The sequence below is a fragment of the Emys orbicularis genome, chromosome 2, assembly GCF_028017835.1.
Source record: "Emys orbicularis isolate rEmyOrb1 chromosome 2, rEmyOrb1.hap1, whole genome shotgun sequence".
Lineage (NCBI taxonomy): Eukaryota > Metazoa > Chordata > Testudines > Emydidae > Emys > Emys orbicularis.
This window is the reverse complement of record NC_088684.1, coordinates 183,637,978-183,661,488: the sequence shown is the minus strand read 5'-3', so window position 1 is coordinate 183,661,488 and position 23,511 is coordinate 183,637,978. Positions and strand designations below refer to the sequence as shown.

Sequence of the window (23,511 nt, the reverse complement as noted above, 5' to 3'; positions counted from 1 at the left end):
CCCAATAATTGATGAGGAGATATCAATGCCAGGAGAGGGAAAGTTGCTTTTGTAGTGAGCCAGCCACTCCCAGTGACTATTCAAGCCCAAATTAATGGTGTTAAATTTGGAAACACCACAGAAACACTAACTCAGGAACCAATCCCTGTAACAGACTTCGTTGCCTACTCTATCCCCATATCTACTCTAGCGACACCATCAGAGGACTCAACCACATCAGCAACACCATCAGGGACTCATTCACCTGCACATCCATTAATGGGATATATGTCATCATGTGCCAGCAATGCCCCTCTGCCATGTACATTGGCTAAACCGGACAGTCCCCACGTAAAAGAATAAATGGACACAAATCGGACATCAGGAATGGTAACATACAAAAGCCAGTAGGAGAATACTTCAATCTCCCTGGATATTCTATAACAGATTTAAAAGTAGCTATACTTGAACAAAAAAACTTCAAAAACAGACTTCAAAGAGAGACTGCAGAACTAAAATTCATTTGAAAATTAAACACCATTAATTTGGACTTGAATAGGGACTGGGAGTGGCTGGCTCACTACAAAAGCAAATTTCCCTCTCCTGGCATTGACATCTCCTAATCAATTATTGGGAGTGGAGAACATCCATGCTGATTGAATTGGCCCTGTCAACACTTGTGAGGTAACTTCCTTTTTTTCATGTGTCAGTATAATAATGCCTGCATCTGTAATTTTCACTCCATGCATCTGAAGAAGTGGGTTTTTTACCCACAAAAGCTTATGCCCAAATAAATCTGTTAGTCTTTAAGGTGCCACAGGACTCCTCGTTGTTTTTTCAAAGATAACTATGTATTACAAGGCTTAGAGTAAGTTGCATTTATATGCCACCTTTCATCCAAAAAGATCCCCAAAGCCATTTAATTAGAAGGAAAAAAACCCTGATAGGCAACCTATACATAGAACCACTTCACCCAACACTGAAACGCAGCAGCTGTTTAACAGCAGAGTCCAATACAAAATCTCTTTTAAAATTGAAATGAAGAGAGGTGACTTAGTGGGAGGGACACAAAGAGGGCACCAGCTAAAGGGGGCATATGACCTCCCCATGTGACTCATCCTTGCCCCCCCACGTGACCCTCTCACGTGACTTGTCCCCGCCCTGCCCCCAGCCCAGGGGCCCCACGCTCTCCCCGTCCCCTCCCCATCCCACATTAGCTGGCGGGGGGAGCTCTGCTCCAGTCCCCCTGGCATGTGTGGAGCCACTAATGCACTCTCCCAGGCAGCCTCCGGCCACACTGCCTGCCTGGGACGCTGCCCGTGGTGTGGCACGCAGCGGCTGCTCTCTCCCAGGCAGCCTCTGGGCTGTCCCAGGCAGGCAACGTGGCTGGAGGCTGCCTGGGAGAGTGCAGCCGCTGCATGCCACACCAGGCAGCGTGGCCAGAAGAGGAGAGGTTCTGGCCCTGCCTCTTCCCTTCCAGCTCTGGCCCTGCCCCTTCATCTCCCCAGCTTCCCCCCTCCCCCCCCCAGGGTATTTTGAGGAGGGTCATGTGACCCTTCGCGCCCCCCCCCCCCCCCAACGGGTCGCCGTTGATTGAATTATGCAAATCATAATGTGGCAAGGACACTGGGGCTAATACTTCTATGCTTACAAAATGTACCATAGACTCTTTAATGACCTGACAGGTGGTCCGGACTTTGATTTTGTATTATCAGAAGCCTCCTCCAACTGATTCAACACTGAGCTAAGGTTTGTCTACATGGGAAGTTATACTGGCATAAGGTGAGGTGTGAATTTAAACTGTTATACCAATATAACTCAGGTGGACACTCTTATTCCAGGATAAACTTCTAGTTTAGTTTATGTTGCTTTGGAAGTGGTTTAAGATAAGATGACAACAGGCACTTTTATTGCTGGATATGTGTGTCCAAGCAGGGTTATACCGGTATAACTATTGTGGTTTAACTGTACCTGCATAGCTGGTGAAACTTTCCCATGTAGGCAAGTCCCTAAAAGGAAAAATGTTCCCTGCTGACTACATGTTTTTTCATGTCTCCGGTCCATCTACTGAACAGGCCCAACACTAGTTAGTTTATGAGTACTACACCAGCTGAGGTTTTCATCAGTTTATTGTACTGATTTTTATATGAGTCAGTTCAAAGAAATTATTTTCAAGCCTAGGAATCTCATCATTAGAGCTAAATAAAAGCATTCAATACTATCTAAAACTGCAATAATATCAGAAACTCATTTAAAAAAGATGACCTTTGATCAATGTGCTCTTTTAATTATAGCCTTCAAATGAGCTTAAAAGGTACTTTACTCAAAATATGTACAAATGATCACTAAAGGCTAAAACACTGATGCCTCCTTGATCTGTACCCAGCACAGATGATCTTTTTTAATGGCAGATATGTGTCTTTTAATCATATCACCACACAGAAATAAATTCAAGGCCCTTTTTGCTATGAGGCACATGAGACCTAAATAACACAGCAAATCCCCCTTTGATATATGCAGCAGTGCTATAGTGAATTCTGCAGCAACTCAGAAAGGATGTTTCAATGTTAACTGATTGTGAAAACAGTTGGGAACTTTCACTGTTTGTTGAAATAATCCTAGAAATACAGCCAAGGTGAAAATATAATTCATACACATTACACTAAGGCTAAAAGAAAATATATTTGTCGCAGAGGAGGAAAATCTAAAAAGATGTTTAGAAGCTCGACATAATCATCTTGTTTGACCTGTAGAACCCTTACTACTCCTGATGATGTGTGGGAAGGAAGGGCCCCAATTTAACTGGCAGTGTTGTCAATTAACAACTTTATAAACTCAGCACATTTGATACAGAAAGAGACAGTGAACATAGAATGTGAATGTACATTATCACAAAGGAAAGCTGCACTTTAATTGTTGTTTTTAGAAATTGCGCATACGCTTAGAGTGTGATCAGCATATTTTAGAAATGTGAATAAATAAATAACATTATTATCTGTCTGAGGATTGTACAAAATGATTTGGTGGACTCAGTCCACTTCCTACTGAACAAGCATCTGCAAAACAATTGGCACCTGTTGTGGCAGTCCAAATAGAAAATCTAGCAAGGACTAAATGTCCCACTCACCTCAGAATGTGGCTATTCATGTCAAAGCAGTGGCATATAGATGGGGAGTTGGCTCAGCAGGGAGCCATGTGGGTGAGAGGAGCATGGCCAGGATGAGTCAGGCAATGAGGAAGCTCTAGGAAAGTGAAGGAGGAAAATACTAATGTTGGGCTAGCAGATAATGGAGACAAGGTTGATTCCTTCTTAGAGGAGAGCTGGAGACCAGAGATGATGAAATGTAATATGGGACTTGCCTGGGCAAATTGACTTCTTTTTTGACCCTCCATGACTATGAGATGATTTGCAGAGACATTGGGGCACTGCTGTTTGTCATTGATTCTCTGGATGATTACATGGAAGCTTTGGCTAAGTTGCATCTCACCATGACCCCAGTAGATAAAGTGAATACAGACATCAATTTTGAAATCTTTGTTCAGAAAATGGATGGTTTGTCTGGTGATCACAAGATTGAAATCCAAAGTGGCATTCATCAGACGGCAATTGATGACCTTACAGATGATAGATTGGAGAAAATTCACCTCAGCTTTTATCTGACAAACATATATGATTAATTCTATATTTGAAGCCCTTAGCAAAGTAGTATAGAAATTGATTCCGCAGCTCTCAATGCTAGAAAACCTATATAACCTCTTCATTTCAAATTTTGGGACTGAGAAAGCATTTTTATTTGATGTAGTCAGTAAAATGTATATTGCAACTGACAGTACTCCAGTGGATATGCAAACTTATGAGCTAATGACTAATAGACTGCAACTTCCATTGTTTTCGCAAGGGTGCACATGAAGTATTTGAAATGAGAATGAAAGTAGTGAGTGTGATGCTGGCTGACCAGGTGCCAGCTCTTGCCAAGGCTTTAGGCCACAGCCGAGCACTGACAAATTCATTGCTGGAAACCAGTTTGTTGCACTTATGTGTTAGTATAAGTTCAATAACTTTTTTAACCATAAAAATGTGTTTAGTGTTTATGAAATGTTTGTTAGTTGCTGCATGCATTAATTTCACTTATAATATCTTTATCACATGCTATAAGATAATATTTGAGTTTTTGCTTTATGACTGTAAAAATGTTGGCTCTGAAACTGTAAACTTAGTCAAGAGGACTCGTCTCCTAACCATCAAGAAGGTATCAAAAGTAAATGGGCCAGTGTGGGACATCACAATACTAGGACTTTGTTAATTGCCCCTTCATACCCATGAAGGGGCTACTTGCAAAAGGGCTCATCCTATTAGCTTGAATTCTGGAAGAAGGATATAAAAATAGCTGACAAGAATTTTTTTCATTCTATTCTGCTGTTAGGACTCTCACAGTGCTGAAGTTTATGAAACAGAAGCAGAGATCCCTAAGGTCAATCTGGGTTAGCCCTAAAAGACATTCAGAGCTGACAGATTACTACAACTCTGTCACCTTTTAAAACCAAAAACTGTAACTCATCTGTGTACATATGTTTGCCTGCTTTAATCTTGTATTAACACTCTCCTTTCTTTTTCCTAATTAATAAATCTTTAGTTAATTTATTATGGGACTGGCTACAAGCATTGTCTTTGGTGAGAGATCTAATGTACAAATTGACCTGGGGTAAGTAACTGGTCTCTTGGAACTGGAAGCAACCTGAATAGTTTGTGATCTTTGGTGTATGGCAACCAACTTTCTCTAAGTCCATCTTGTCTAGGTGGCAAAAGAAACTGGAATGCCCAAGGGGACTATCTGTAAACCCATGTGCTCCTGGGGGAATTCTGCGCCACTGCGCAATGCAGAATTTTGCAGAAATTAATGTTGGATGCACAGAATTTCCTTTTTTCTCCACACAAGTGGGCTGCAAAGATGTTGGCTGCCACTAGGGGCCACTGTGCCTGACACAGCCCAGCTCACAAGACAAGGCCAGGGGCAGGGGGAGGGAACTGGAGGGTTCTCAGTAGCTGCAGTTCCCAGAACACCCTGAAGGAAGGAGGCGATGACACTGTATTACACAAGCATGGAACTGGGGAGTGACATCTCTTCTTAATATAAAGCCTGAGATATTGGTGGAATGTGGAAATATTGTAAGCTATTGAATAACTAGCTATTTGAATAGTTATTTGGTGGCTACTTTTGCTTTCTCGCTCTACCTTTTTACCATTCTGATTTTTCCTAATGAGAAATACAATTCCAGCTTGGTGAAAACTTTTCTGAATCATCAAATAAAAAGTTAATATGTGTGTATATTCCCCAAAGAGGTGCCTTCTTGTTCAAAGCTCCCAAATTTTCCAGTATTCTTACTTCTGCTGCCCAGTCAGTCCTTCAAATACCTGGATTTTGAAAAGAAAGTATCAGAGCATTCAAGTGCGTTTTTTAATTGCTCTTATAGCAGACTCTTTGAAAAAATCCCAAAGAAATATCAGAGTGCTGATGGTAGAACAGAAGAAACAACAATGGTCATATTTCTTTCCTAGCGGTATTGAACAAAACATTCAGGGAGATTATAGATTGGAATAGTAAAATATGTTTCCTTGACATATGAAAACACCAATCAATTGTCCCTGCTTTGCTGATCCTACTTCAAATCTGAATTGAATAAGATGTACGGAAGGGTCCTCTTTCAGCATAGAAATAGGAATGTGGGCTTCATGTAATCACCTGCCATCCCTCACCCCATGCTTAAGACATTCAGCAGATTGAGGAGACAGAAAGGGTAGAACCAGGGAGGTGGTGCCCTGTACCCTCCCTGCCACTGTCCCTTGCACTACTTCTAGATTTCTACTCTTAGAGCAGTATTACCTCCTTCTAGATCCCGTCTATGACTGCTACTATGCAATTGCATATGACAATGACAGAAGCCATGCTGCTGAGTTGTGTGCGCACACAGTGGAACAGCAGTTGTCTCTGCAAAAAGGGTCCCATCTTGCATGGCAATGAGGGGACTTTCCCTTTTGATACCAGGAGGCAATATTGGGCATGGCCTCCTGAACATATAGATACTATCCCCGTCTCCCCTAACTTAGAGAGACCTAACCACAAGACGCATCGGACTTGATTCCAGTGTCACATATATCAGAGGAAATCAGGAGTCATCTTTCCTATGCAATTTTTTTTAAATGGACGAGGGAATCCTGAGCTTTCCTTAGCACAATAATTTGGAAGGAAAGTCAGGGTTAAAAAGGTACTTCTCACAATGGATTAAGCGAAGGAAATTATATTATCTGTGAAAACAGTGATTTCCGAGCCTATAGCTAGCAATTGCCATTGTACTGCAAAGAGGCACTCTTACTGAAACCAGCTCTGTTGAAGCACAGGGTAAGAGACTATAAACTTTTGTTCATTCTGCTTATAAAATGGATTAGTCAGAAGAAACAGCCCACAAACAGTAGTATACGATTTTAACCCCGGCGAGCTCATCGGCAATGCTTGTTATTAATGATTTGTACTGTGGTGCCTAGGGGGAGGCGGACTCCACTGTGCTAAGTACTGTACATATATAAAGAAAATATACCCTGGGCCTCAAAGACTTTTCCTTACAGTCTCACTTTCTTAATTTTAAGATGTTCCCCATGGCTAAGGTATTTTATCAATCAGAAAGTCAGAATCCTCTTCAGTTGTGACTAACATGATTCTCATGTGTAGCAGTGTAAACTTTTTTTGCGGGGGTTTGATGTAAACTTTTCTATAGGAACATTTTCATAATGCTCTCTAAATGGTGTCATGCCGTTATTCTTTATGGAGAATGTTAACAACAAGCTGAAAAAAACTCTCCCAAATCCCCAGGAGCCTATATTATTGCTTCTTTGGCATTCACTGAAACAATTTGCTATTAATATCGTCCCAAAGCAAGGTTAATTCCCATGGTTGCCATTCCTAGAAGTGAATATGACATGATCTCCAACAAGCAAATCTTAATTGTTAGGCAAGCAGATGAGTACCTAGAATAGTTGAGCAACCTGTTTGCTAGAGAATCAACCCCTGATGAACAATCCTCTTCTAGGCCCAATTAGGGACACTAATTTGTCCACTCGGCCTAAATGAGAAGCCACTCTGTGAGCTATCAGTCAGGAGAGGAAAAGGCTCAGACCTAGGATGAAAATAATATAATTAGATGCTTATTTCATTTTATTTTAATTTTACCTTTGTCATGAATTAAACTTTCTTGAGATGCATAGATTTGGGGAGTTTTCTTCTTAAAAGCTACCTGCTCAGTAGGTGAGTTCTCTGGTCTGTCATAGCCACAAATGATTTGATTTTGTTTGGTTCACAGGAACTGAAGATAATCTACATAGAGAAGTAAATTCTCAGTAGCTGCCTTAGAAGTTTAAGAGTGTGGAGTGGATGACTTTAGGTTCCCCCAGTAAGTTTTTTTTATTTTTGGTATTCCTAATGTTTTCTGCAATACTTAAGCTTCCATTTAAACAAAATTAATTTTCTAGCTTTGAAGAGTGTGAACCAATTCAGTACTGCCTTTCTGAGTCTGCAGGCAGACTGAAAAAGATAGCACTAAGAGCTATAAACAGCACCATTCATATGAACTAATTTAAGTCTGAAACCTCAACATGACAGTTTAAATGTCAACACTAATTACTGCATTATGCATTATTTTAAGCGTCCAGCTGATATGCTTACCTAGTAAGACTGGATTTGAAATCACATCCTTGGGGAAAAGGTTGCACATTTTAAAGACACAAATCAAGTTCTGTCATATTAGGTTTTTGTTATCAAAATGGGACTGTAGTGAAGAAGAGAGAAGATCTAGGAGAGAGTGGAAGATCAGTGGGGGAGGTAGAGATGAAAGATCTGAGGTGGTAAGGTGTTTTTTTTTTTTAAAGAAACAAGACAAAAAAAACAATAAAAATATTAAATAAAGTTAATTTTATTTTAACTGTTCAATTAGATATAAATAATTTACAAATTTAGTATTTTCATGAATATTTATTAATGAATTTGTTTGGAAGAGCTTGTATTTTTATATATCTATTAAATTTCTACAGATTCTAGGGAAGAAAATTCTGCAGAGCTGGCAAAAATTTCCCACAAATTTCTAGAAGCTCTTCTAAACAGGAATGTGGAATCCTGGCCCAAAGAGATGAGGTCACATAATCTGAAGGAGATAACACTGTGCATTTCATCAGCTGGAAAGAAGGTGGCAAAGTGAGTCCCAGGCATGCAGCAAAATTAATTTATTGTTCTGGTGATCTGAAACCCAGACAGTGATCCAGGTTAAAGAGAGGATATCTTTTATTCAGAATGCATGATTACTTAATTTCACATCATAATAGCAAAGCACTAGGTGTCACATCTTGGTCAGATCAAAATAAAACAGATGCTTGATGCCATATGTATTCAAGGGTTAAAACTGTAAAATTGTTTTTATGATATTTGCATAGCAATATTTGATAGCTTCAGGAATATAGTAACATGTTGCTAAGAAATTTTAGTGTGTCAATGTGCTGAGACAGAAGCAGCTGCTTCCTTAAGTTCCTTATAGTTGCCTAGATTCCCTTGTAAGTGTAATCCAAGTTATAGCCGGGAAGAAATCTGGCTGAAAATTAATTACTCTAAATATGGTGCCAGTAATAAAGAAAATTCTTCCAGGAATAAACTAGTCTGTTTATACACCTCCATTTTTATAAGCATAATATTCCTAAATAGACATTTCTTACATCTGGTTTCTATGAATTTATTTCTGCTTCACATATTTTGGAGTCCCATCTAGGGCCAGACTGACTAAATCACAGGCTAAGATGCTGTGTGTCAAACACAGGCCATAGTAATAATAAAATAATAATAACAATTAATAATACTTAGCTCTTATCTAGTGATTTACATCAGCAGATCTCAAAGCACTTTACAAAGTTCTTGTTTACTCCCAGCAATTAATGCTTTATCCCATTTGAGAGCTCGGATTATAGACTTTCAGATACAGAGCATTAGATCTACTGCTAATAGCTCTAGTGACAGCAGCCACTAAAACCAATTCAGAATTGAATTGGGATACTAAAGGAGATGTTCACCTGGAAAAAACAAACAGGAAAAAAAAATCACAGATTTTCATGAGGATTTTCCCCATTTTTTGACATGCTCTAGAAAGTATATACAGTAAATCATTGTCTTTATTACAGTAAGTATTTTGTCATTTAACCACACAGTCTGCCTTGCACTTCATTTCATCTCCCCACCTATTTGTTCTTCTCCTATCTCTGCGTCGCCTGTCCCCCACCCTGTCCCCAGCTCCTCTGCACAGAGAGCTTGGTCTATTCCCTTTCTCCTCCTGCATACACATCTCTGTTGCCTGGTCATCCTCTCCCTTGCACACATGCCCTTGCCGTTTGGTTCCATTCTCCCTTATCTTCCTAGACATGCTGCACAGGTACCTCATTTCCTTCTCCTATGGACGTTTTTCTTCTGCTGGTGGCTGGCAACTCCAGTTCCACTGGTATCGCTGTTCCCCTAGGTGGTCCATGTTTCCTTTTTTTCTTTTCTCATGTAACAGTGATACATTGTAAAGAAAGCCAACACTGGTTTCTTCTCCTTATTTCCGGATGCTTTTTCAAATCTTCAGATTCCTTCTTGCAACAAAGCTACAGCAGCAGCTTGAAACAAGGAGGTCAGATCACCACCAGTAGTGGCCCCACAGTTGAGCAACCACTGAGCAACTCTTTGGGCCAGGATTCCTTGTCTACACTCAAAAATTGAGAGAACCTGATATCAATGTATCAGATCGATTCGTTATGTTATTCGATACCGTTAAACTGTTTTCAGATGGCCACACAATGGTTGCACTGATTTAACTAAGTCAGTTTCTACACCAATTTAGTTAAATGGATGCAACTGATATAGATCATAAGTACACAGAACTGGAAAAGGGTCACCCCAATTTTCCAGTCACATCTAGTAATTGTTTACTTTCATTTGTGAACAATTGCTATATTTTCTATGGAGGCAATATGCAATCATGAATGGGAAGGAAGTTGTTTTGCATGATCATGAATGGGAGGGAGTAACCTACAAGACAATCTCTCTGCAAAAGGTATGGTCCACACTACGAAAAAATTTAGCCCTGTGCTTCACAAGATATCAGACCTTAAAACAATCACAAGGATGCTTTCAATATTCCAAGCATCCTGCCACAGACTGTCCCCACTCTTCATCTTTAAAAGTGCTTTGATGGCAAGGCTATGTGCTATGGGGTAAAAACAGAAGCAAATTAACTGCCATTTGACCAGTCCACAATTGTTAAAGCTAACATGGGTGAATTTAGAAGAGATTCACCTTGCCATAAGTCTTTAATAAAATTAATTATCCATTTCTGGTTATAGTTAGGACACTTTATTTAATTGTGATTTGGGAGTAAAGTGAAACTCTGTCAGTCACCACAAGACTGCAGCTCCAGCTTCTGTATTTTAAAGAGCAAAATTTAAAAAGAAATGTCCATGTTTATCTGGAAATAGGTGGTACCACGTAAATATGACTTAAAATGTACATAACCTTCTTAAACTTCGAGTTCTTCTTTAGAACATTAGAGGTTGTGAGGCCAGACCTCAAAGGGCCAAATTCAGAGGTGACATTAATTCTTATGTTTGTCATAAGTCAGTAAACCAAGACGAGCAGGGAAAAGCAACCAACAGGAGTGTGGAAGAAAGGGCTGCACTCTTATGGCAAATAGGAAACTATGAGCTTCAACTGGGAATTTCCTATGAGTTTTTCTGTTGGGGGAGAAGGTTTGCTCCCATCTGGAAGAAATGGGGGGTTACTCCTTATCCACAGATTCCCCAAGATACAAGCATATCTATGTAGCGGCTGGTATGATTGGGGAAAGGAGAACATGCCTCATAGACAGAGCACTAACTTCCTGCATAGCCAAGGATTTGGGTGGGGAAAGGCACATAGAGGAAGAAAGATGTCACATGTTTTTAAAGGCAAAACAGCTGGGAGCAAACTGCTGGGCTGAGGGACAGTGCTAGCCCCTAATGTTCTGGGCCGTGTTGGTGGCATCCAGATTGCTGTGCACAGAGCACTCACTCTCAACCTACCACTGAGATTGTAATCAAACTAGTTCTGATCCAACCTTAACATGTCACTTCCTGATGTCACTGGCCCCCAGGGCACTGTAAATTCACACACTGTTCTCTGCAGCACCATTCCCAAAGGATTTCAGTTCTTCAAAAAGATATAAACCCGGGTACTTTTAACAGTGGTGTACTTTAGGCATTAACTTATGAGGCTTTTGACAATGCTGATAGGAATATAAGTATCTATAAACTAGAATTCAGATGTACCACTCTGGCAAACTTTTTCTCTGGTCCTGCTACACTGCAGTCTGAGCTTTGCAGTATGGTGCATCAACTCATTCTCCACAATAAAATATTCCTTCAGATTCTAAAATGTGCAAGTCAGTACACACAGACTGCAACATCACATACATTAAAACAAACTAGACTGACACAACATCACTCTAGTAAAAAACTCAAAGGAAAACGCCACCCTGTGAGGAAACTCAAAACCCTTCAGGCAAAAGCCTATATAAATAATCATTCCCTAAGGTTCAGAAACCAGAGCTTTGCCAGTGCAACAGGGGAAGGAGATCCCAGAGTTGAAGGTTGTCCACTGAAAAAGCACTGTCCCTATTTGTAAAGAAGGGACTGGCAATGAGAGAGCTCTAGCTGATTTCCACTGCTGGACTGGAGCTTTGGGCAACGAGTGGTTACGAAGGTAGTTAAGGTACAAACCAGATAGGGGTTGATTACAGATTAAATCAAACATCCGGAAAGAAACTGGAAGTTTGTGCCACCAGTGGGGGCGCTTGTGTAGTATTCTTCATGTGAGAGGCATATCTATGTAAGTAGGCAACTGTGTTCTGCGCTAGCTGAATCTTCTGAGTGCCCTTCAAGGGAAGCCCATTCTAAAGTCTGATATAATGTATAGCTGATACGCTTATTGACAAGGGTGTTATTTGTGTTTGGCTTCCCAGCTTTAGATTTTTCCACTGCTCCTGTTACACAGGTATCATTAATGTTTCACTGGTGCAATTATATTGATCTTAGCTATCAACTAATGTATCATCTTACAACCTTAATCAACATTTGATGAGACCCCCACTGGCAAATCAAGCCTGCCCCTTCACTCATCAAACAACTTGATTGTCTAATAAGGCTCGCCACAGCAGGAATAGGGCCTATTTTAGTCTTGCTGATGGAACCGGATGGGGTGGAGGAGACAGGCGGAGAGAGGAACACAGCGAGAAATGAAAGAAATAGCAAAATGAGAAAATGCAGTTCAAAGCCTACATTTCAGGAGAATCTGAGACTGAAATTGGAGGGAGAGGAGGGGAAATGAAAAAACCTCAAGGGGTAAGAGAGAGAAAAAAATTCAGAGAGTAGAAAATCTGTAGGGCCATATCCTTGTCCCCTCAAGTGCCCTTCATGCTGTTCCAGCAGCACAAAAAATATCTAAAGCTGATTTATGGCTACAGCTAAGGAGTCCCCTGGTATTGGCCCCCCTTGGTAGAGTGAGTGCTCCAGTGCCAGCTAAGGAAGCAAGAAGGCTTGTTAGTGGACAAGAGGGGGCTGGAGCATGATGTGGTCTGGCAATCCTGGCTAGCAAGATGGTCCCTTGACAACCACTACCCATCAGGACAAGTTAGACCAGCCTTGGCTGCTCTAACTTGCCCCAGGGGCCAGTTTGGTGCCCAGCAGGTCTCAGAGTCAGGAGGGGCATGTGGAAAGAAAGCCTATAGCCCCATAGGTCTCCTCAGTGGGGGGCATGATAGAAGTGTAATGGATTTTTATTTGTTATGGGACTATCAAGCAAACCCCAACATTAGCATTTCAAAAATACATATGAAGAAGGAAATCTCAAACACCTCAGATTTTGGTTTGCAGAAGAGTCTGGATACCGATCCAAAACTTGTCAGAATTACTGGACTCTGTGGCAGCCTCTACCAGGTCCTGTGGCCCTCTTTCTCCTCCACAACCCTTATTTCTTATATTAGGCCTTGCAACAATTCCTCCCCAGGACACACAATGCCTCTGCCAACCCCCACCCCGCCACCTCCCATTGTGAGTGTCGGGGGGGAGGGGTGTAGGGCAGGGGTCAGGGCTATCTTAATACCATCCTTATTAGGCAGGGAGCGGGGCATCACTTCTCTTTCCTTCCACTGAGCAGTGGGCCTGGACTCTTTCACCCCTTCTCTAAGAGCAGGAGATGAGTTGTGGATATTCTCTTTGTCTTTTAGGGAGGCAGGACACATTAAACTGGTTTAATAACAAAGTGCCTGGGCAAGATGGGATTGCGCACAGTGAGTTTTATGTAAAGATTTTGTATGCCAGCCACCTGTTTGCTTGTAGCTAGTGCTAATCCTTAAAGCTATATTTTTAGGTTCCCCCATCCCACATGTTGTGTAAGTCTGGTTCTCCTCTTCCCTCAGGCAGAAGTAATGGCTGTGTGGGTCCTTTTCACTTCCTTCAGGAAGAGGGAATGGCCCTGTGTGATAAATGGTGATTTTTCATTCCCTGGGGGTATCAGGATGGGGGTGGCAGCCTGGCAGAGGCTACTGGGAAGTGAAAATGTCTGTGTATATAAGGGCATCTCCTCAGTAAACTGCAAGGGAACTAAAGCTGTGGGGGCCTTTAAATCTGCTTTACTTAGGCAGAGTTAATGGAATTCATTGTCCCCCAAAACTCGCTTATGGGCTTTGGTTGTGCTTATGTAGCAAAACGCTCATGTCAGTTTAGAATCTGCGCCCCATTTATCCGACCTGGCCAAGTTCAGCCTGGTTCAGCTAAATGGTGCAGGGAACAAGACACCAGTAAATACACAACAGGGAACAATCCGACACTGGCAGGGAAATGGACAAGGGCTCTTCGCCATTGATAAATTCTATGATTCTATAATTTATGTGGATGTTCAATAACTAATGATAGTATTCAGCAAATGTCTCTGAGCTAGTACCTTAATTTGCCATTCTCCCATGATATTTTCCAATCATGGGCATCTTTACTTTTATGAGCTCTCTCATGACTTCAGCCACCAAAAACTAAAAAACAAGCTCACAGTAACTGCTGAACTTTTCATAATTTACTTTTCAATATTTAATCATAATAAACGTCTAATTGGGCTGACCGACTTTTGCTATCCAGTAAATTGTTTTTAGACATAAGAACATAAAAAAGACATGATGAACTCCAAAACGTGCAATTAATATCCTTTAGAGGGGCAGTTGGTGTTGTCCTCCTAACATCTTCCCAGGTCATTAGAAATTTCTTGCCAAATCTAAAAGATTTTAGGGGAAAATTCCCCTGGGCACTCTCCCCATGAACAGTTTATACATGTGAGGTTTTAAGGACAAGATTATCAAAAGTGATTAGCAACTGTGGGTGCCTCAATTTTGAGGGGGCTCAACTTGAGACTCAAAGATTTTCAGAAAGTTCTGAACACCCATACTCCGAAAAACCAGAGCCCTTTCAGGTGTCTCCACTAGGCAACCAAAAATTGAAGCACTTCAAATCACTAGTTACTTTTGAAAAATGTGGCCCGTCATCATAGCACATACATATGAAATATTTACGTGTGTATAGTCTTATCTAGAAATGAAAAGATACTGTGATAATACTTCATAATTTCTAACGTAGAATCAGTCAAGGTGGGTTATTTATAGCACAACAAACAAGTGGCCTGGGTTCAGTTAGCTTAGTGGCTTCTGACCTCTCAGAACAATAATCTTTCATACCTGACAAAGGGAAAACTGATTTAGATGTCTGGCATTTCACAAACATGGTTAAGGTTTGAAGAATGAAAGGACATGGAGCAAGTCTGGCACTTGTCATCATACTAATTCTAAACTACATTTCAAAGCAAAATACAATTGAATGACCAGGCTTCCTGAAGAAATGCGGTAAAATTGGAATTATGTGCTGTAAACTAATTTTCACTATAGTAGTTTAAGTTGAAACATCAGCAAAACGTAATTTCCAGTCATTATTTCTAGCATCAGACAAGTACCATTGTTCCTCACCAGGAGACTGAAAAGAATATAATGTGAATATGTGGACTTCTGTGCTAAAATAAACAGTACTAAAATAAACAGTTGCACAGTATGTACTCAGCTACAGAGGAGAATTGTTTCAGTGAATACCAAACATAACAGGACTTTGACATTCAATATTCAAAGAGTAACTTACATAACCCTTGATCAAAGAGCTATAGAATGAGGCAAAGAACCAAACTGATTAAATCTTCCTCTTAGAAAAGGAAATGGACACTCAGGGTCAAATCCTGCACCTGTTGAAGTCAATGAAGTGATTATTCCTTTCTAGTGATTCTGGAGGCATCACCAAAGGGAGTACAGAAGAAGCAGAGTGGGAGAGGTGTCTTAAGGGATGGTGCAATGGACAAATTCCACCCGGTGTGCCAGGGAGTTCCATGAGGGATTGTCTCAGAGAGAAAGTTTAAAGCATTTGTTTCATTGTTGTATGTTCTTGCGGTTAATTGTAACACAAATAACAAACCAGGCATACAGTGAGTGGATGTAAGTGCTGCACACTGTCTGGCTTGCTTAGGGAGAGGCCCTACTAAAGTAGTTTTATCTGCCCGATGCGACATCCAAGACATGCAGTACTCATCTTTAAAGTCTCATAAAGCAACAACTTATAGTTATGCAGAACCTGAGCTACTTGGCAAGTTTAGCTGAACCACAGCAATGAGCATAGCAAAATGATGCTTATACTTGAACGTTGTGTTTTCCATTGTTAAAACAGCAAGTTAGTTAAAGCTCACAGCACTCCTGTCAGGCAGTAAAACGTCATTATCTCAATTTTACAGATACAGGAGTGGCGGCAGAAAGGTGAAATGTCTTGCTCAAGGCCACAAAAGGGGACAGTCTCACAGGTGGGATTAGAGCACAAGAGTTCTTGGCTCCCAGTTATGTGCCCAGACTCTTTGAAGACACTGAGTAGCAACGGAGGGCAAGAGTGTGTCCAACAGGTATACACTGAAAATACTGCACACTAGCTCTGAGGATGTGCAGTAGCTGCAAAGCTGACAGATCACCCCACTGGGAAATCCTCCTGAAATAATGACCCTGCTCCACCCCCCCCCTCACAACTCCAGAATAGGGGCACATCAGGTATGTGAAGGGAAGGAGGAGACGTACTCAGAATGTACCTTGCTTTGGCTATTCTGGACTCCCAGGTGGGAGACAAACTGGGCAGCAAAAATTAGAGCAACCCTTGGGGCTAGTTTAGCTTACAGCAGGGACTGCTGCATTCCTTCGCCAGCTCCAGAATCTAAACGGTCCAAAGATGGTGCCCAGCTCAGAATTCAAACACCTTAGAAAGGAGCTGCCTTTTTGTCTAACTCTGACCAAACTCAATGAATTTTTCTCAGTTTGTGCCTTTGCTGAGTAATAAAAAAAATGGAAACTTTTCAATATGCATCTTTGCAAGGTAGCAAAATGACACCTTGTACAACATACTCATCATTACAGCAGAAAGCTCATAAGAAAAATATCTTTTTAGTGTGGCAGCATATGTCAGTTTTTTTAAAGACTTGGATGTTATTTGGTTATTCTTTTTCCACACACCCTAGATTAACTGTGGGACTAAAGAACAAAATTAGAACTACCACTCATCAAGTAGACCTGAACCAAACTGCAGGTTGCCAACACACTACACTTTGGGGGTGTATGGAATATAAATCTGGATTTGAATTTCATATTTAGCCCATATTTCTGTAACAGGCTGAGCCATAATACTGTGTCCCAATATCCCTGAATTTCAGGATTGTTGTGTCTAGAGCTATATAAGTGATGGGAGAGGTCATTCTTTTTCCTGTCTACTGTATGCCTACATGTACAGGAGTCTCTTCACGTGCCACGGGGTATCTGTGAAAGCAGTTTACTGTTTTTTGCCTTGGGCCTGTGTCTATCAGCACTACAATTCAACCTGTACAAGAGACACACCCATATTTAGGAATAGAAAGAACTGACATCATAGTGGGTAGATCAAGGACATCACATTCAACAGAGTTATATCAAGAATTTGAATTTGGCCCAATATGCCTCTACAAATACGTATGTCAATATTTCACTTGCCAAATCAATATTGTTCCAGTTATCACCTAGATACCGTGGCCTATATTTTCAGAATTGTGACTGCATAATTTACACCTCAGTTGTGGTCATAGTGCTTGAAAATACTGGGCCACATTCAGCTCTTATTGATATTGGTCCAAACCTCATATAAGTCCATTGAAATCTGTATAAACTGAGATCAGACTCTGATTTAACCAGTTAAGTGGCTAGCCTCACTACACTTGCTTTCATGAATGGCTCTATCCATTTTAGGTTCAATCTGGCAAGGTGCTGAGCATTTTGGCCCCCATCCATCAAAGCACTTAAGCACATGAGTAGTTCCATTGAAATCAAGTTAAACCTGTGCTTAAATACTTTGCAGGATTGGGCCAGAGTACTCAGTATTTTGCAGGATCAAGACCTTTATGAAGAACAAATTCACTGGGAACATTGCCACATGTCTGCATATAATATGATCATGGAACAAATACCACACTTCTTAGCCTCCAGGCCCTGTATCAGCAAAACTCATTTAATTCCCTGAGTGGGGTGGTTTTCCCTCCTTTTATTATTGAGAGTACTGTTGAATGGCTACTTTGGTTACCATAGTACAGATGCTATATATGTTGTTAACAGTTAAGATCAGGACTGCTTTTTGTTTGGTATTGTGTAGCCTATGGGCATATTCTTAACTGCTTCTATATGCGTAGCTGCTACTGACATATGGGATCTCTGCACTGGTTCCAGGGTAGATTAGACCCATTAATGTGCCTGCAGCTGCTGTCCTGCAGTGATATTCTTGTAAGGCAGATCTACAGTCTCATAATTGTATTATCCTTGTCAAATGAAATGAAATTGGATTAAAAAAGGGGAAAAATCAATACAGAGACTGTTGTGGACTTTCTCTTAAATTTACTTTGGAGATAGTTATCAATGTCTGAATGTTCTAATTGCTGTCTGTGACATCACATGAATACTGCCTAGAATAAATGCAAAGTGTGGAACAACTTCAATAAAGTTCATAGACAATACAATGCAGTTAGTTTAGGCACAGGATGATTTCTATAGTGCTTGATTCTGAGAGGCCCTTGAGTAAGTGTGCAAGGGTGGGATAGATGTACCTAAGGGCCTGTCAGAAATTCACTGTACCAGGTGTGCACATTGCCTTAAGGAGGAGGGGATAGGGACTTCTCCCCTTCTTGATGTTGGGATTCCCTCTGAGACCTTTTCCACTTGGCTAATCCAGAACACCTTGTTTAGTTTTAGGAGAATACTTCATCCAGTTCTCTGGGATCCAGAAACTCAGTTTAATTTCAGGTTTCAGAGTAGCAGCCGTGTTAGTCTGTATCCGCAAAAAGAACAGGAGTACTTGTGGCACCTTAGAGACTAACAAATTTATTAGAGCATAAGCTTTCGTGGGCTACAACCCACTTCTTTAATTTCAGGTTACTACTTAGGTTACTCCCTCTATTCGGCATGTAAACTCTCTATGCTCATGCTGGCCATGTCCAGACACAGGGGGTTTAGATACAGGGTGATAGCACAATTCCAAATCACGTGACACATGACACAGCTCATATATGTTTTTCCTAGCATTGATACTTTTTAAAAACTAATTGGTTTGGACATTGTACAGATTGTGTAAGCACCAAAATTGCTTTGCAGATCATGTAAGGACCAATCGCTGATGTCTTCATCTTATCTACATTTCAAGCTTATCAGTTCAGGGTGTTCCCACTTATTTCATCTAGTCCAAAAACACAGTCTCCAGCACGCAGCCTGTCACCCTTATTTACAATTTATCCTTGCACTCAAATCAAGATTCCTGTCACACCCCTGTTTACAGTTTAACCTTGCACTCAAATCAAGCTATCTTCAAGTTTACTCATGCCCAGCAAGTTCTATGCCTACACTTGGGCCACGTCTACAATACAAAATGAAGTCGACCTAACTTACATCGGCATACAGTCACCGCAGTTATTAAATCATTTGTGTGTGTACACACTTGCCTTCTTGTGTCGGCGGTGTGTCCCCTCACCAGGAGCACTTGTGTCAGTTGTATTGTCAGTGTGGGGCATTGTTTGTGAGACGGCTCCTGAAATCCCATAACAGTTGATGTAAGCAACACAATGCCTACACTGACATGTTGACCTAACTACATGGACCAGGACTCTTATGCTGCTCGGGGAGATGATGTTACTAAATCAGAGTAGAGAGGCACTTACATCGGCAGGAGCTAAATTTAAGAGAAGACACTTCCACAGCTAGCTCAACGCAAGGCAGCTTACATTGACCTAACCATGTAGTGTAGACCAGGCCTTGGTACTAGCAGATGTGCTCCCCCCTGCCTTCCAATATATGCTTTGTGGTGGTGCAGCTCTGCACCACTCCTCACACAGTGCTTTGCCTGACAGGCACAATACTGCTCTTAAAATATGCTACGGCAGTATATATTCTGTGTGCCCAGACTGGGATACTGTAGTGGTGTTGAATAGTACCTTTACCATTAGCTGTCTGGTTAAAGTCAGTGGGACTTCTTGCAGAGTAATGTGCTAGCCCACACAAGTAAGGATGTCACACTCTGTTTCGTAACATTTTAAGACCCAATCCAAAAGCACTTACACATGTCAGTAACTTCACTCATGAGCATAATTTCATTGACCTCAATGGGACTACCCACACAAGTAAGGTAATTCACCTCCATGTCCTTAAACTATGAGCTCTTTGGGGCAGGGACTGTCTCTTAAGTTTTTGTGCAAAACCACATACACTGCCAGCACTTAATAAATAGCACCAATGATGATGATAACCATCTGCTATGTAGTTAAGAAGAGGAAGACAAAAAGCATCCTTCTTTCCCATTTCCATGCTCTGTAAAACATGGAGCAAATACATATGTTTGGAAATATGAAGATGAAGTTGAATCTGCACAAGTATTCTCATAACTTGATGGGACTGAAAACTACAGGAGAGGTACACAAAAGAACAGCAGAATAACTAACCTTCTACTGTGTGGATTTTTAGAAATATTAGATTAGTGCCATGACTTATAATGCAGTGAAATTTGGGGGGTGGGTGTAAATATTGGGAAATTTTGCATTAAACTAAGGATGTACTTCGCTGCCTCCAACTGGCCACCTTCCTCCTGATTTTCAAAATCACATCAATTTACATACAATCAGGCAAGACTACAGTTTCACAGGATTTTGTCTTGAGGCTACCAGCAGCACGAGAAAAAGGCAATATAGAGAAAATTAAATTGGCCTGTTTTTGTTCTAGACTGCTGAGTCATGGGAGAGATCCTGCTAAGTAGAACACCTTGCCACACAACAGGGCTCCTCAGTTTGCATACAAATTTATACATTTTGTGACCCGGGTCGTCCCTCAGTGCCAACTGGAGAGGGCACATCATACCATAACTCATATCAGGCTTGACACACTCATTGCCCCAACACACTGTTGTCATAATCTGTAGCTAAAAGGTGTCATGTATCATATGCAAACAGGTAACAAGCCAGTCATTAATATTATTGTGTGATGTATGTACAGGTGGTGTATAAAGAATTACAGATGTATGAGGGAAACATGTTCTTAAAGGTGTTTTACAAGCAATGCATAAGCCAAGCCTGTCCTAGACAAGGGAATATTGTTTTGCCTGTTTTCCTGTGTCTCCAGTGTAAATTGAGCCAGATAACACCTCAGTGGCCAATGAAAAATACATCTACATAGAAGGCAAACAAAGCCATCAAGGTAAATGAACCGGGTTGGGTGGTGGTGGCAAAGATTGCTTAATGATCACAATGGGGGATGGAGCCTGCACTTCCTGGCTATTGAAACAGAGACAATAGACTGGGAAATATATGTAAAGGCATCCATCCATCACTTAGGGGACAAAGGGAGAGCAGTGCCCTTTGAGCTCATGAAAAGTGGATTCTCTTGGCCTGAAAACCAAGAGTAGCTGGAACTGGCTGTAGGTGCAAAACCTGCCTAGACAAAAATTGTAACTTGCTGTAAGTTAAGTTTTAGTCACTAGAAAGCGTGTTTTTGTTTTACTTGTAACTATATCTGTATCTTCTAGTCTTGCTTATTATCACTTAAATATCTGTTCTTTATTAATAAACTTATTCTTGTTTTATTACAAAACCACCTCAGTGCTGTCTATTAAAGTGAAGGGTGAAGTCCCCAGCTCAACTAACAGGCTGGTGAGGGCACTGTCTCTTTGGAGGCAGCAAACTTAACAACTTCTGAGAGACTTCAGTGAGAGGGACTGCAGGGGAGATGGTTTTGGGGAGACTGGGAGCTGGAATGGCTGCTGGTGTCACCCTACAAGGAATAACCAGAGAGGTGGAAGCCAAGGTCATTGTGCTGTGAGCAGGCTGCTCATTTCATGGCTCTGAGCCAAAGCTGCACAGAAGCACTCAGGGCTACAGGGCAGGCAGTGAAACAGCCCCTACCAGTCTGGGTAAACCCCCAAAGTGTCACAGTTTTCCATACATGTCTCACTGTGGATGCAAGAATCCAATACAGCTTTCCCTCACAGAGCAATGTCTGTGCTAGGTGCTCTTCCTGCCTTTTAAATAATATGTTATTAAACTTCTCCCAACTCATATACGATAACACATAATTGTCAGAACTAATATATACACAAAACCCAAGCAAAGCATCAACCAGAACAGCATATCTTACATTTCTTTCAACACAAAACAAGGAAAATAAATCCTATCAGAAAGGAAACACAGCGGATCTAATCACACCACCATCTTATAATGATTCTTTGGGCTCAAGATTGCAATAGTATTGGTCAGAAAGGGAGTATGAAATTGAGAACCACCCACAATTCTAAATCCCAGTACTTTTGATATCCGTGTTTCAGACATAGTAAAATTTATAAGATACTTTGGGTTTTGACATAATAGCTTGTCTTTCCTTAACTTGAATAAAGGAGGGGTGCAGTAACTAGAACAGTTATCTGTAATAAACAGGTTTTTCTAGCACCACTATATCTAAGGCCCTACCAAATACACGGCCATGAAAAACACGTCATGGACCATGAAATCTGGTCTTTTGTATGCTTTTACTCTATATTATACACATTTCACGGAGGAGACCAGCATTTCTCAAATTGGGGGTCCTGACCCAAAAGGGAGTTGCAGGGGGGTCACAAGGTTATTTTAGGGGGGGTTGCGGTATTGCCACCCTTACTTCTACGCTGCCTTCAGAGCTGGGCAGCTGGAGAGCAGCAGCTGTTGGCCGGGCACCCAACTCTGAAGGCAGCGCCCCACCAGCAGCAATGCAGAAGTAAGGGTGGCAATACCATACCACGCCACCCTTACTTCTGCCCTGCTTTCAGGGGCGGCCAGAGAGGGGCAGCTGCTGACTGAGGACCCAGCTCTGCAGGCAGCAGTGCAGAAATTAGGGTGGCAATACCATACCATGCCATCCTTATTTCTGCATTGTTGATGGTGGCGGTGGCCTTCAGAGCTGGGCTCCCGGTCAGCAGCCACCTCTCTCCAGCTGCCCAGCTCTGAAGGCAGCGCCGCTGCCAGCAGCGGCACAAAAGTAAGGGTAGCAGTATTGCAACCCCCTCTACAATAACCTTGCGATTTCCCCCCCACAAAACTCCTTTTTGGATCAGGACCCCTACAATTACAACACCATGACATTTCAAATTTAAATAGCTGAAATCATGAAATTTATTATTTTTAAAATCCTATGACCATGAAATTGACCAAAATGGACCGTGAATTTGGTAGGGCCCTAATTATATCCCTTGGACAGTGGCACCGATCAGAAAGTTTAAGAGAAAGAAGATTTTTTTTCTTCAGTATCAGTTGGTAACATCTTTGGCACCCATCAGTAGGAGGGAGAAAGCAATTCCCTATGTAACTTTATCTCTGGCATATTTGGAAGTAACTGACAGGGTCCAAAGAGATGTTTAGTATGTATTCTTTAGTATTACCCCCAAAAGGGTGATTTGTCGACAAAGATCCCAGTGATGAAGGTATATACTCCTAGCAACCAAAGCCTTTTCTGCACTCCAAAGAATAACTGTTTGTTGTATTTAAATATATGTTTAAGTCCATTCTAGGCAGTATTTTAACCCATATGTCCCTAAGAAAATGATATATGGCACACTTGTGCCAAAAGTTTCATATAATTTGTTTGTCTCTCTCAGTAAACTGTCTTCCTGAGTCTGCCTTCAGTTTTTTAATGTAGTTTTAGCCTATCGTTAGGAAATAGCTTACTATGGGCAGAATATATTCTGTATATTGCTTTCTTACACCCAAGAGGACCAATTACTATTCTGCTGGGAGTCTGATTTCTGTTTCTTTAGAAAGCTGGTATACAGGCAAAATGCCTCAATTGAAAGTATTT

The 23,511-nt window shown here is 41.2% G+C and overlaps 1 pseudogene; it reads left to right on the top strand.

Moving 5' to 3' along the window:
- The first annotated feature begins 3,369 nt into the window (after positions 1–3,369).
- LOC135873759 (ras-related GTP-binding protein D-like) lies at positions 3,370–3,889 on the top strand (annotated as a pseudogene).
- Positions 3,890–23,511: the final 19,622 nt, after the last annotated feature.